The sequence below is a fragment of the Pelodiscus sinensis genome, chromosome 4 (genome assembly GCF_049634645.1).
Source record: "Pelodiscus sinensis isolate JC-2024 chromosome 4, ASM4963464v1, whole genome shotgun sequence".
Lineage (NCBI taxonomy): Eukaryota > Metazoa > Chordata > Testudines > Trionychidae > Pelodiscus > Pelodiscus sinensis.
Window position 1 is genome coordinate 23829210 of NC_134714.1, and position 12158 is coordinate 23841367.

Sequence of the window (12158 nt, forward strand, 5' to 3'; positions counted from 1 at the left end):
AAGCCTTGGCTGTGTACTAATGGGGAGGGAGAGACACGAACAAATTCTATTACTGGTGATGGGGCAGAGAAACAGGACAGGAAAGGTTTGGGCACCATTGCATTAAAGCCACATAAAGCATATTTTTAAATACAGATATAGGATAACAGAGTAGAATGCTTGTATTTAAAAGGTACTTTATTATATCTGTTTATTAAGGAACCATTATTATAACCTCACACAATATGTATTTAATAACTCATAATGGAAAATTAAATAATAAATAGGAAGCATTACAGCAATTCCTCATTTAACACTATAGATAGGTTTCAGAAAATGATCGTGTTAAGTGAAAACGTGTTATGCAGGGTCAATTTTCCCATTGAAAATAATGGAAAAGGTGGGGGTTGCATTTCAAGTGATAGTGTCTGTTGGGACCGGGACATAAGTTTGGGGGAGAAAGGGGACTGGGTTACAGCAGGGAGGGGAGGTGTTTGGCTCTGGGGAAGGAAAGAGAAGGGAAGGGAGGGGAGAGGGATTGGGTTGGGATTATGCCCCTGTGATGGGTCTGCTGGGACCTGCACTGCGTCCAGTGAGAGGGGGTTGCTGGGGAACAGCGCGGCAAGTGGCGAACTGTCTGCCGCTTTGCAGAGGGGCGGGGAAACCCTGTGCAGCTGCTGGCAATGGGCCGGCTGGAGAAATTGTGTTATTCCAGGGACAGTTGTGTAATTCAAAAAACATTCCCTAAAAAAAAAAAATCGTGCTATTGCAAAAACGTGTTAAGCAGGCACGTGTTAAATGAGGAGTTACTGCATTTCATTATTTTCTTATAAACTTCTATCAAACCTTTTTAAGAGATTAGCCTCTTTGTTGCAGAAACAAGGAAACAAACACTTGTTAGTGCCACTTTATGCTCCTTTTTATTTTATAAATTTAATGCTAAATTTCAATGCCATTTGCTAGTGCATCAGAAGTACTCAGGAACTGTAGCTGTGGAATCCAACACAAGTCTTGAGGGCCAAAGACCCCACAAAGTTGGCTCAACCACTCCCTCTTCCGAGAAGCAGCATCTGCGATTCCACCTACCAACTACCATTAATGGTAGCCAGAGAGTTCACAGATGGCATAAAAGGAAGCAGTGACTTCCAAAGGATAGGTTGAACAGCTTTGGAAGTGGTCACTGTGGCGATTGGTGAGTTCTATAGAGACAGCTTCAGGGGATAGTCGAGTTAGTCTGTGAGGGCACGTCTACACTTGCTCCCTAGATCAAACTAGGGATGCAAATGTTGCTGACCAAAATTGCTAACGAAGCGGGGATTTAAATATCCTGCGCTTCATTAGCATAATCTCTCGCAGGCGCTATTCCGCTTGCCAGCTGATCTGAACCAGAAAGTGTGTTCCAGGATACTTTAGTTCGAATCAAACCCCTTGGTTTGAACTAACGTTACTCCTCATTTTTTGAGGGGTGATGCTCTGTCTTCCACCCTCCTCCATTTTACTTTCTCTCCCTCCTCCCCTTTCCCTCTCCTATTTATTTCGAGTTTTCATATCCCCAACTCATAATTCTGGTCATCTGAAGAAGTGGGCTGTGCCCACGAAAGCTCACGATACCATCTCCATGTTTCGTTAGTCTATAAAGTGCTACCAGACCATTTGTTGTTTTTTCCTATAGAGACAATGAGGCTGGGTCTCTTTCCCCCTTTTGATTCTCTAGGACCAACTATTATGAGGGTCCATAAATCCAGTACAGAGCCAGCACACATGGCAGTGAACAGCTCTCATGATGTTTAGTGCACTTTGACATAGGCCCAAGATTTGATTGACAGGTATTAAAACAGGAATTTATCTCAGTCAACTGATGGAATATATTCTGGTGTCTACCTCTCACTAATAAAACTGTATATATAGATAAACTATTTTAAATGTTAAAAACTCTCAGAGAGGTAGCCGTGTTAGTCTGTATCTTTAAAAACAATGAGTAGCCCTGTGGCACTGTTGGGTATATCTACACTACGAAGTTAATTCGAACTAACAGCCGTTAGTTCAAATGAACTTTAATAGTGGCTATACATACAAACCGCTAGTTCGAATTTAATTTGAACTAGCAGAGCACTTAATTGGAAATAGGTAAACCGCATTCTACGAGGACTAACGCCTAGTTCGAATTAAGTAGTTCGAATTAAGGGCTGTGTAGCCACTTAATTTGAAGTAGTTGGACGCTAGCCCTTCCCAGGTTGCCCAGGTGGCCACTCTGGGCCAAACCAGGGAAACTTTTCTGCCCCACTCCCAGCTCCAGAGCTCTTAGAGGGGCATGGTCTGGCTACAGTGCTCGTGACAGTTGCAAGCCTGCCAGCACCCAGCCAGCAAACCCTGCCCCTGGTACAGCATGAGCCAGCCACCCACTGCCACCCAGCCCTCCGCCTCTTCCCAGGACCAAGCTGGCAGTTCCCAGGAGCCTGCCCAGAGCCGCAAGAGGCGGGTGCCCGCCTGGTCTAGTGCGGAGATCGTGGACCTCATCGAGGTTTGGGGGGAGGCCTCCAACGTCCACGACCTCCGCACTAGGCACAGGAATACGGCCCTCTAGGGCAGGATAGCTGCCAGCCTGGCCACCAAAGGCCACATGCAAACCCAGGAGCAGGTCTGCATGAAAATCAAGTTGGTCCAGTGAGACCCACGACCCTGAGCTTAGAACATAAGAACGTAAGAATGGCCGTACTGGGTCAGACCAAAGGTCCATCTAGCCCAGTAGCCTGTCTGCCGACAGCGGCCAACACTAGGTACCCTGGAGGGGATGGACCGAAGACAATGACCAAGCCATTTGTCTCGTGCCATCCATCTCCAGCCTTCCACAAACAGAGGCCAGGGACACCGTTCCTACCCCCTGGGTAATACCACTCCATGGACCCAACCTCCATGAATTTACCTAACTTCTCTTTAAACTCTGTTATAGTTCTAGCCTTCACAGCCTCCTGTGGAAAGGAGTTCCACAGGTTGACTATTTGCTTTGTGAAGAAGAACTTTCTTTTATTAGTTTGAAGCCTGCTACCCATTCATTTCATTTTGTGTCCTCTAGTCCTTATATTATGGGAACTAATGAAGAACTTTTCTTTATTTACCCTCTCCACACCACTCATGATTTTATAGACCTCTAACATATCCCCCCTCCGTCTCCTTTTTTCTAAGCTGAAAAGTCCCAATCTCTTTAGCCTCTCTTCATATGGGACCTGTTCCAAACCCCTAATCATTTTAGTTGCCCTTTTCTGAACCCTTTCCAAGGCCAAAATATATTTTTTGAGGTGAGGAGACCACATCTGTACACAGTACTAAAGATATGGCGTACCATAGTTTTATACTTCCCCATCTCCTTCTTCCTCTGGTTTCCCCCTTCCAGCTTCCTCCTCCCAGGTTTCCCCCTCCCCTCATCTACCCTCTCTCCTCCCCCTCCCACCTCCTTTTCCCAGTCTCCCCAGAGGTTAATCCTCCCTCCCCCCAGTTTTGTTAAATAAAGAGAGTTTCTATTTTTGAACGCACGTCCTTTATTTTTTACGTCAGGAAGGGGGGCTAGGAAGGGGTAAGTGGAAGGAGGTGAGGGAGGAATGGGGCACGAGCCCCTGATGGGGAGGACTGGGGTGGCTCTGCGGGTTCCTCGGGGTGGATGCTCTTCTGCAGGGCCTCCTGGATCCTGACAGCCCCCCAATTGACCTCCCCCGGATGGCAGTCTGTTGCAAGTGCAGCCGGGCTGATGGCCGAGTGCTGTGACGTGCCGAGTGAGGGCACTCAGGGCACTCCAAGACAGGACTGCCTTGCTGTCCCTCATCGAGGTGGACAAGCAAGTAGGGAACCCTGAGAACTCTGTCCGGGGTGGGGGTCAGGTCCCTTTAAGCACAGCCTTTGGCTAGCCTGAGGCAGCAGCTCCACACTCTAAGTCCTAACCTGTTGCTCTGCCGGCACTGGTTCCGGCCAGCCTTAACTTCAGTTCAGGGTCCACTCAATGTGGACATGCTATTTCGAATTAGCGTTTTGCTAATTCGAATTAGTTTTTAGGTCTAGATGCACTAATTCGAATTAGCTTAGTTCGAATTAACTAATTCGAATTAAGTTAGTTCGAATTAGTGCTGTAGTGTAGACATACCCTTAGAGACTAACAAATAAATATGACAGTATGAGCTTTCGTGGGCAAAATCTAATGAAGTGGCTTTTGCCCACAATAGCTCATGATGTTTTAAATGTGTTACATGTGCCCAGAGATGGCTGCTGCTATGAGAGTGTAATGTATTTCCACACAAGGAAGAAGATTGTGGATTGTGTGATCAGACCACTAGTTTGTACTGAAACCCACAGGAAAAAAATATTTTAAAAATCCAGTAATACAGCAATTTTGTGCTGGATATTTAAAATATTTTTTTTGTGGGTTCCAGTACAAACTAGGTCTTGCATACGGTGCATAAGAGACCTAATTTAAATGAAATTGGATTTATGAGGAACAAAGAGATACCTTTTTTATTGCTCTTGGAAACTTCACAGGCCACTCTGAGGACAGTGCATGAAGACACCCGAAAACTTTAACCTACATTAGTCTTATGCTATTGGTCCTTGCTCCTTCCTTAAAAGTATGTGGTAGACACTAGACTAATAAGTAAGAGTAAGATTTTCACCCAAAGGTCCTCACTCCAATAGCACAGCAGCATGAAGACTTCTTGTTTAAGAACAATAAAGGAAATATCTGTATCTTTCAGAACTACTGCAAAGGAACTGAAATGTAAAGTATTTTCAGAAAAAAATAATTATGATACTGATAATGGTCTGTGAGGAAAGAAATATATAAGAAGCCATGCTACACATCTGTGGGATATGGAAATGATTTTCCATTTACTGAAAGATTGTTTTACTCACTTGCAAGGCAAAATCTGTATCAAAGAAAGCTGACAATTAGTTATTACATAATTTTGTTAATTTTCAAATTTGTTGGCTTAGCTTGACTACCTGGAAATACTTTCTGACAGTAATGCCAATCAGTGAGATAGTGTGCCTATGAAGTAAAGGCAAACTTATTAGAGGTGCTCCCGCAGAAATGAGAAGCACAGCTACCAAATGTCTCCAGCTACCAAACATGCAGAGCAGCTTTGTAGAGTCAGGAAGCCTCAAAAAAGCTCCATTATAACACACTAATCCTATATGCCACGTTTCTCTCTCGCTTTTTCATACAAACATAATGCACTGATATGAAAAGCATGAGAGATGGTATATATGGGACCTCCTTAGTTTCGCACCCTCAGTACCTGAGTTGTCCCAAACATTGGAGTTTGTTGGACCAGGGGAGGTCAAGGTTCCCCACCTGGATGTATGCTCCATTCCTGGCCGGGGCTGTGCTCTCTGTTGCCAGTCCTGCTGCCTCTAGCCCCACATTGCACCAGTTCTGGTCAAGGTTGCACCGCATCAGCTCTGGTTAGGGGCCAGCAGCCCTGCTACCTCCAGCTCCTGCCAGGGCTGTGCTCCTGATCGCCAGCCCCAACCAGAGCTGCACCCACTCCGCATAGCACTAGCCGGGGCTGTGCACCCAGCCGCTGACTACGCTGACTCCAGTCCTGGCTGGAACTATGTTCCCCACTGCCTGCATTCCCCACCGCACCAGTCCACTGGGGCTGAGCCTCCCCAGCACCAGAAATGGAGCTGGCTCTTGCATTAGTAAGGCAGCATAAGGGATGCCCTGAAGGTAGGGAGTTGGGGTGGGTTCTGGAGTAGCCTACGGCAGTGTTTCTCAACCAGTGGTATGTGTACCCTTAGGGGTATGCGAGTGAGGTACGTCAACACAAGTGAAATTTAGCAAAAAATTTCCAGGATTTTGCCCTGAAAAAGGGATTGGAGAGGGGGTGGCAGCCTGTGCCTGTCAAATTGAATGTTCAGAGCTGCGCGCCTGGACATTGACAGCCGCTCTGCGCACGCGCCCCAGCGCCTGGTGAGAAAAGCGCGTAGCTGCAGCAGCGGCGGCTCCAGTGAGACCCTGGGCAGTTCCAAGTTGGGGGGAGAGATTTGGCCAGTGGAGTAGTGAGAGGGGAGCAAAGGGACAGTTGCCCCCGGGCTCCATGCAAGGGGGGGGCCACGGGCTGGGGTGGGAGCACACAGCCCCATGTGACAAACCTGGAACTGGCGGGTCACTTGTTCCCTGCAGACAAGCACCAAGGCAGGGCCGGGCGGCAGGATGCACTTCAAAGGTAGAGTTACCATTCGTCCAGTTTTTCCCAGACATGTCCTTGTTTTTCCATGTTAAATTGCCATCTGGCCGGCCTAATTAAAGCACAAAAAATGTTCAAGATTTGGGAAGGGGGCAGCAGCACCTGCCTTGAAGGGAATGTTCGACTGTCTTTTGGAGCCATGCGCCTGGACAGTTCACGGCCGCTCTGCACACACGCCCCAACACCTGGAGGGAGAAGCATGTGGCTGCAGCGGTGGCTCTGGTGAGACCCAGGGTGTTAATAAAATAATAAAAGAATCTGGGGCTGCCTGGCTCTAGGAGAGGGGAGATTGCACTGGGTTGGAGCGGGGGCGCTAGAGGGTGCCTGGCTCTAGGGGAGGGAGGAGGGCACTGGGTTAGACTGGAGGTACTTATAATTTTTTTAAAGGGGTAATTTATAAACAAAAAGGTTGAGAAACACTGGCTTAGGGGATAGGGTATTTGCCTGGGGATCGCAGGGCTACATTTCTGAACCTGGCAAGTTAGGTCTTTCTGGTCAAGCAATATTCATGGCTAGAGTAGACCAGAGAGTCCTGTATTTTAAAGATTCAACACGTATATGGAATTAGCCATCAAGGGTGAAAGAGTTGGACTCTATAGTGCTACAGGATGACCAGTCAGGATCGCCTCAGCTTCTTCTCCTTCTGAGGCTAAGCTGAATATTGTTGATGACTCTTTCACTGAGATCTAGGTCTTCTCTTGACCTTAAAGATCTATGGTATTGTTTAAAAGGGTCTGCCCCTGTGTCTTTGCCTAAATTTTCCCTCTTTCACTCACAGTACAGTGAGCTGGTTGACTGAATGAAAGGGACAATATAAATGGAAATATATAATGTAAAAACTGAAAAAACATAACAGTTATGGACACAGATAAAAATCAACTAAAGCAATGAAATCCAGATTTTGAGTAAGATCCTTATCATCATCTTAACTTTGAATATTTTTGTAATAATAGACAGTGAAAGTGCTGCCCTAGCTGCTCAGAGAATGATGCTCCAATTGCACATTTAGAATGACAGTAGTGACCCAACTGATTAGCCCCTGTATTGCTCACAGATGGTATAGGTCAACACAAGCTGTTTCATTTAATAATGAACATCTAAAAACCAAGGATTTTAAAATGTCAAAAAATAAAATGACAAGTATCAATCAAATCTTCCACCTAACCATCTCTGACCACATTTTAAACAAACCAGTGAAAATTAAATATACACTTTTAAAACTGCCTCCCCTGGTCTCCACTGTGAGACACCCTGGATACCTTTCATCTCATTACATACAGATATGGGAGCAGTTGCTCCAGCTGTTCACATGCTTTGTCTCATCTGCTGGGAAATGTAATACTTGCAATTAGTTCTAGACTCTGGATCATGCAGGTAGTGCTCACACATTATAACAAAATCAACAAGATAAGATGTAAGCCTGCAGTCTGCAAACTTTACATAATTTTCAGCAATCAGTTTGCCTTTTTAGATGGTGAAAAAGTGAATGTGTTCCCTTCAAACTTAAATTCCTAGGAATCTTACACAAAAGAAAAGACGATTAAGCTTTTTAAAGCCCAAAATGATAATTGCATATTTAACCTTTGCTTTATAATTCTGTGACAACTATGTATGGATAACTCTGTAGAGTATTGCAAGGGAAAGTAAACTGTTAGGAGGATTTTTTTAACCCCAAAACTCCTACATACTATTGCTGTTTTCTGAATGAGGCATCATAAAATATAAGGAATCTCTAGTGCTTGCAGCAAAACTGGAAATTATTTAAACTAAGAGAAAAATCACATAAAAAAATCAAGAAGCTATTAATGCAAAAGGGGCATTCTAGCACCCAGATAGAACAGGAAATGGAACAGATGGTTACCTAGCAACAGGAATCTTTAAAGAGGAGTCAAATTCTAACCATGACAGTTGGAAAGATCAGAGAACGTAGATGCACAAAACAGACACATGGAAGGAGAGAGGCTGCATGAAGGGACAAAGGCTAACTCAGTGTAAAAGGGAACAATGAATGAAAATCTTAAATAGAAATCCGAAGTGGCAGTTTTCTATTTTTTAAAATGTCAGAGGTTTTAACTCAAACACATTTGGGTCCTCAGCAATACAATGTTTGTCTGAAGCCTTTACTTAATATACATATTTACACAGAACATAAGTATGGCATACTCTAGGGCTGCCACATGCAATTCTCTTTACATACATTTAGGGGTCCACATAGCAAGAGAGCATACCTTCAATGAGGAGAAAGGTCAAAAAGTGGGGAAATAATTAAAATGGACATCTATGCAAAAATTAGTTTACACCATAACTAATCTGCCATTGTTGATCAGTTTTTACATGTTCACTGGCGAATTTTAAAAATAGATGCATCTATGTGCTGCTTAATGGAAAATGCAGTTTGATATCTTATTTTACACAGCTCTTCAAACTGGATTTGTGAAATCAAAAATCACTTGCTATAGAGCTAACTTGTTCTCCTGAATTATAATCTTTATCTGCTTCAGAAAGAAAAAAATGGTTATTCACGTTTCATAACTGTTCTTCAAGATGTATTGCTCGTGTTCATTCTAATTAGGTGTATCACACACATGCATGAAAACAGATTTTTTGCCTAGCAGCAACCATCACATCTGACTACATGGCCTCTAGAATGTCGCTGACATGGGGTTCGATTTATAGAGTTGGCGACCTGCTAATCCCCCGGTTCCTTCTTTGCAATAGTCCAACTGAGAGATAGAAGAGTGGGTTTTGGAATGGACATGAACAACACATCTCGAAGAACAGTTACGAAAGCTGAGTAACCGTTTTTTTCTTCTTTGAGTGTTTATTCATGTGCATTCCAATCAGGTGAATCACAGACGTAAGCTTTCGGACGTGGGGTCAGAGCCTGACTGGAGTACTTCCTTGCCAAAGGCCATGTCATCTCCAGCTGCTGAGAGATTGCATAATGCGCAGTGAACGTGAGGATGGATAACTGCATATCTCATGAGTTCGAAAGTGAGCAAGAAATGCTGTGGATGAAACCTGTGCCCTGGTAGAACGTGTCATAATGCAAGTCTGTAGCATTTGTGGATACAGAAGATTATCCAGGAAATCTACTGAGAAGACAAAAGCTGGCCTTTCATCCTATCTGCAACGGAACCGATTTTCTGAATGGTCTAGTTCTCACAATAATAAAAAACAGTTCCTGCATACATCCAGGGTGTGGAGTCTCTTTTCCTGAGTCCAAGAATTCAGTTTAGGATAAAACACCAGGAGGAATAGTCATGATTGATGTGGAAATGAGAGACCACCTTAGGGAGGAACACAGGATGAGGTCTTAACTGTAGCTTGTTCTTAAAGAGAACATGATGTAGGGGGACTCTGATGTTAGGGCCCTGAGTTCTGACACTGTTCTGAACGAGGTGATAGCCATCAGAAAAGCTACCTTATAGGAGAGGTAAAACAATGAACATATAGCCAGCGGTTCAAATGGAGAACCGTGACAGGACTTGTCTTAGGTCCAATGGAGGGACCAGCTGACATATCTGTGGATACAATATGTCTAGACCTGTCAAGAACTGATTAACTATGGGGTCAGAAAACACGGTGTGGGCTTCCACACCAGGGTGGAATGCTTACATGACGGCCAGATAGAACCTTTTAGATTAAATCAAGAAACCTTGCTGCTTCAGATGAAATAAGTAGGGTAGGACAAGTGGCACTGATGCTTACACAGGAGATGAGCCAAACTGTGTTGCCCAAATGCAAACCCTTTTCCACTTGGCCAGAAACATGGTTCTTGTGGAGGGTTTCCTACTGCCTATGAGGACTTGATGAACCTGGTCTAAGCAAGAAACTCCCTGGGATTCAGCCACAGAACTTCCAGGCTGTGAAATGTAAGGACTCAAGGTTCAGATGCTGGAAATGACCTTGGTCTTCTTTCAGCAGGTCTGAGTAAAAAGGAAGTGGGATTGGCACTTCTGCTGACATGTCCAGGAGGCTGCATAGCAGTACTGACAAGAGCAGGCAGCGCTATTCAGCGATGTTAAAAAGCAGATTTTTTAATAAATTTGTAACCACTGAAATTTTCAGTTGCTACACATTCACATGCGGAGGGGGGAAGCAGCTCCCTGCTAGCACTGGCTCCCACGGACTCATCTGTCACCCCACCCATGCTGCTGCCTCTGATACAGAGTTAGCAGCGCAGGGAGACAGGTGAGAGTGGGTGGGGCACAGGTGGCTCTGCAGAAGCTCGTATGTGCAGGGGGCCGGCTTAAAAGCTGGCCTTCTGCGATCACTGACTCCTGCCTCCTTCCCTCCCCCCGCCTCTGAAACACAGACAGTGTGGGAGGGCCTTACATGGAACCATGAGGGTTAACCAATGAGCCAGGCTCATCGATTAACCATTTAAATGTATACACTAACACATCCCTAGCACTATTAATATGATCTATGCTCGATCCCTCTTGATTTTGAGAAGTACTCTGTGAACCAATGGAATTAGAGTGAAAGTGTAGACAAGACGGCCTTCTCATGAGAGGAGGAATGTGTTGCTGCAAGATCCCGGACTGTGGTTCTAACAAGCAAAACTGGTGACACTTCCTGTTGTGGAATGTGGTGAACCAATCGACTTGGGGAGTGCTCCACCTTTGAAAGAGTAAGTTGGCCATGCCTGAGAAAAGAGACCACTCATGTCCATGGAAAAACCTGCTGAGGTCGCCTTCCAACTTATTCTATGCTCCAGGAATGTAAAATGCTTGCAGGTGGACTGAATGTTCAATACAAAAGTCCCATAAAAGAAGGGCTTCTCTGCACAGGTGAGAGGAGCATGCATCCCCATTTGTTGATATAACAATGATGTTCTATATTGTCTGTCATCACCAATACATAACACCCTGTTATGTGTGTACAAAAGGTCTGGTGTTGGGATGTAAGGGTATGTCTACACTACCCCCCTAGTTCGAACTAGGGGGGGTAATGTAGTCATACGGAGTTGCAAATGAAGCCCGGGATTTGAATTTCCCGGGCTTCATTTGCATAAAGCCGGCCGGCACCATTTTTAAATGCCGGCTAGTTCGGACCCCGTGCCGCGCGGCTACACGCGGCATGGACTAGCTAGTTCGGATTAGGCTTCCTAATCTGAACTAGCTGTACGCCTCATGGAACAAGGTGTACAGCTAGTTCGGATTAGGAAGCCTAATCCGAACTAGCTAGTCCGTGCTGCGTGTAGCCGCGCGGCACGGGGTCCAAACTAGCCGGCATTTAAAAATGGCGCCGGCCGGCTTTATGCAAATGAAGCCCGGGAAATTCAAATCCCGGGCTTCATTTGCAACGCCGTATGACTACATTACCCCCCCTAGTTCGAACTAGGGGGGTAGTGTAGACATACCCTAAGAGTTTAACTGGTTAACTAATAAGCATTAGCTTATTGGTTTGTTATGGTTAAACTCTGCTCTGCAGGTACTTCCTGGATCCTGGCATGCACCTGTTCCTGGGGAGTTGGCTGCCGCCACATGCTCCCTGCCATGCTGGTCCAGGGAGTGATGATGGGTTGAACTCGACTCTAAACTCCTGCAGAGCACGAGTCAATGTATTCATAGGTGCTATGTTGGTCTGCTGCTGTGGCTGGTGCCTCACAGCCTGCTTCCTCTGGAGACTGGAAGACCTGCTCCTCTCATGCCTCTGCTTCTTCTCAGGCACAGAGGAGGTAGATTCGCATGGACTCCCCCTATGGTCGGTGTCATGCTGATGCTGTTCCTTACTTGGTGCCATATCAAACATCCTTGGCACCAGAGAGCTCTGCACTGAGAAAGGTACTACAAGTCAGGTCAGCCAGCCCTGGATTGGATTGTGGGTAAAGTGCAGCCTCCAAAAGCAGGATCCTGAGTCTTTGCTCACAATCCTTCAAGGTCCAAGGGCGAAAGCTTTCACTGATGTGGCACTTCTCTTTTTGGTGACCCTCACTCA

The 12158-nt window shown here is 45.4% G+C and overlaps 1 protein-coding gene across 4 annotated transcripts in view; it reads right to left on the reverse strand.

Moving 5' to 3' along the window:
• WDR25 (WD repeat domain 25) overlaps positions 1–12158 on the reverse strand; it is a 120068-nt gene that overhangs the window by 3447 nt on the left and 104463 nt on the right. The window lies entirely within an intron of this gene.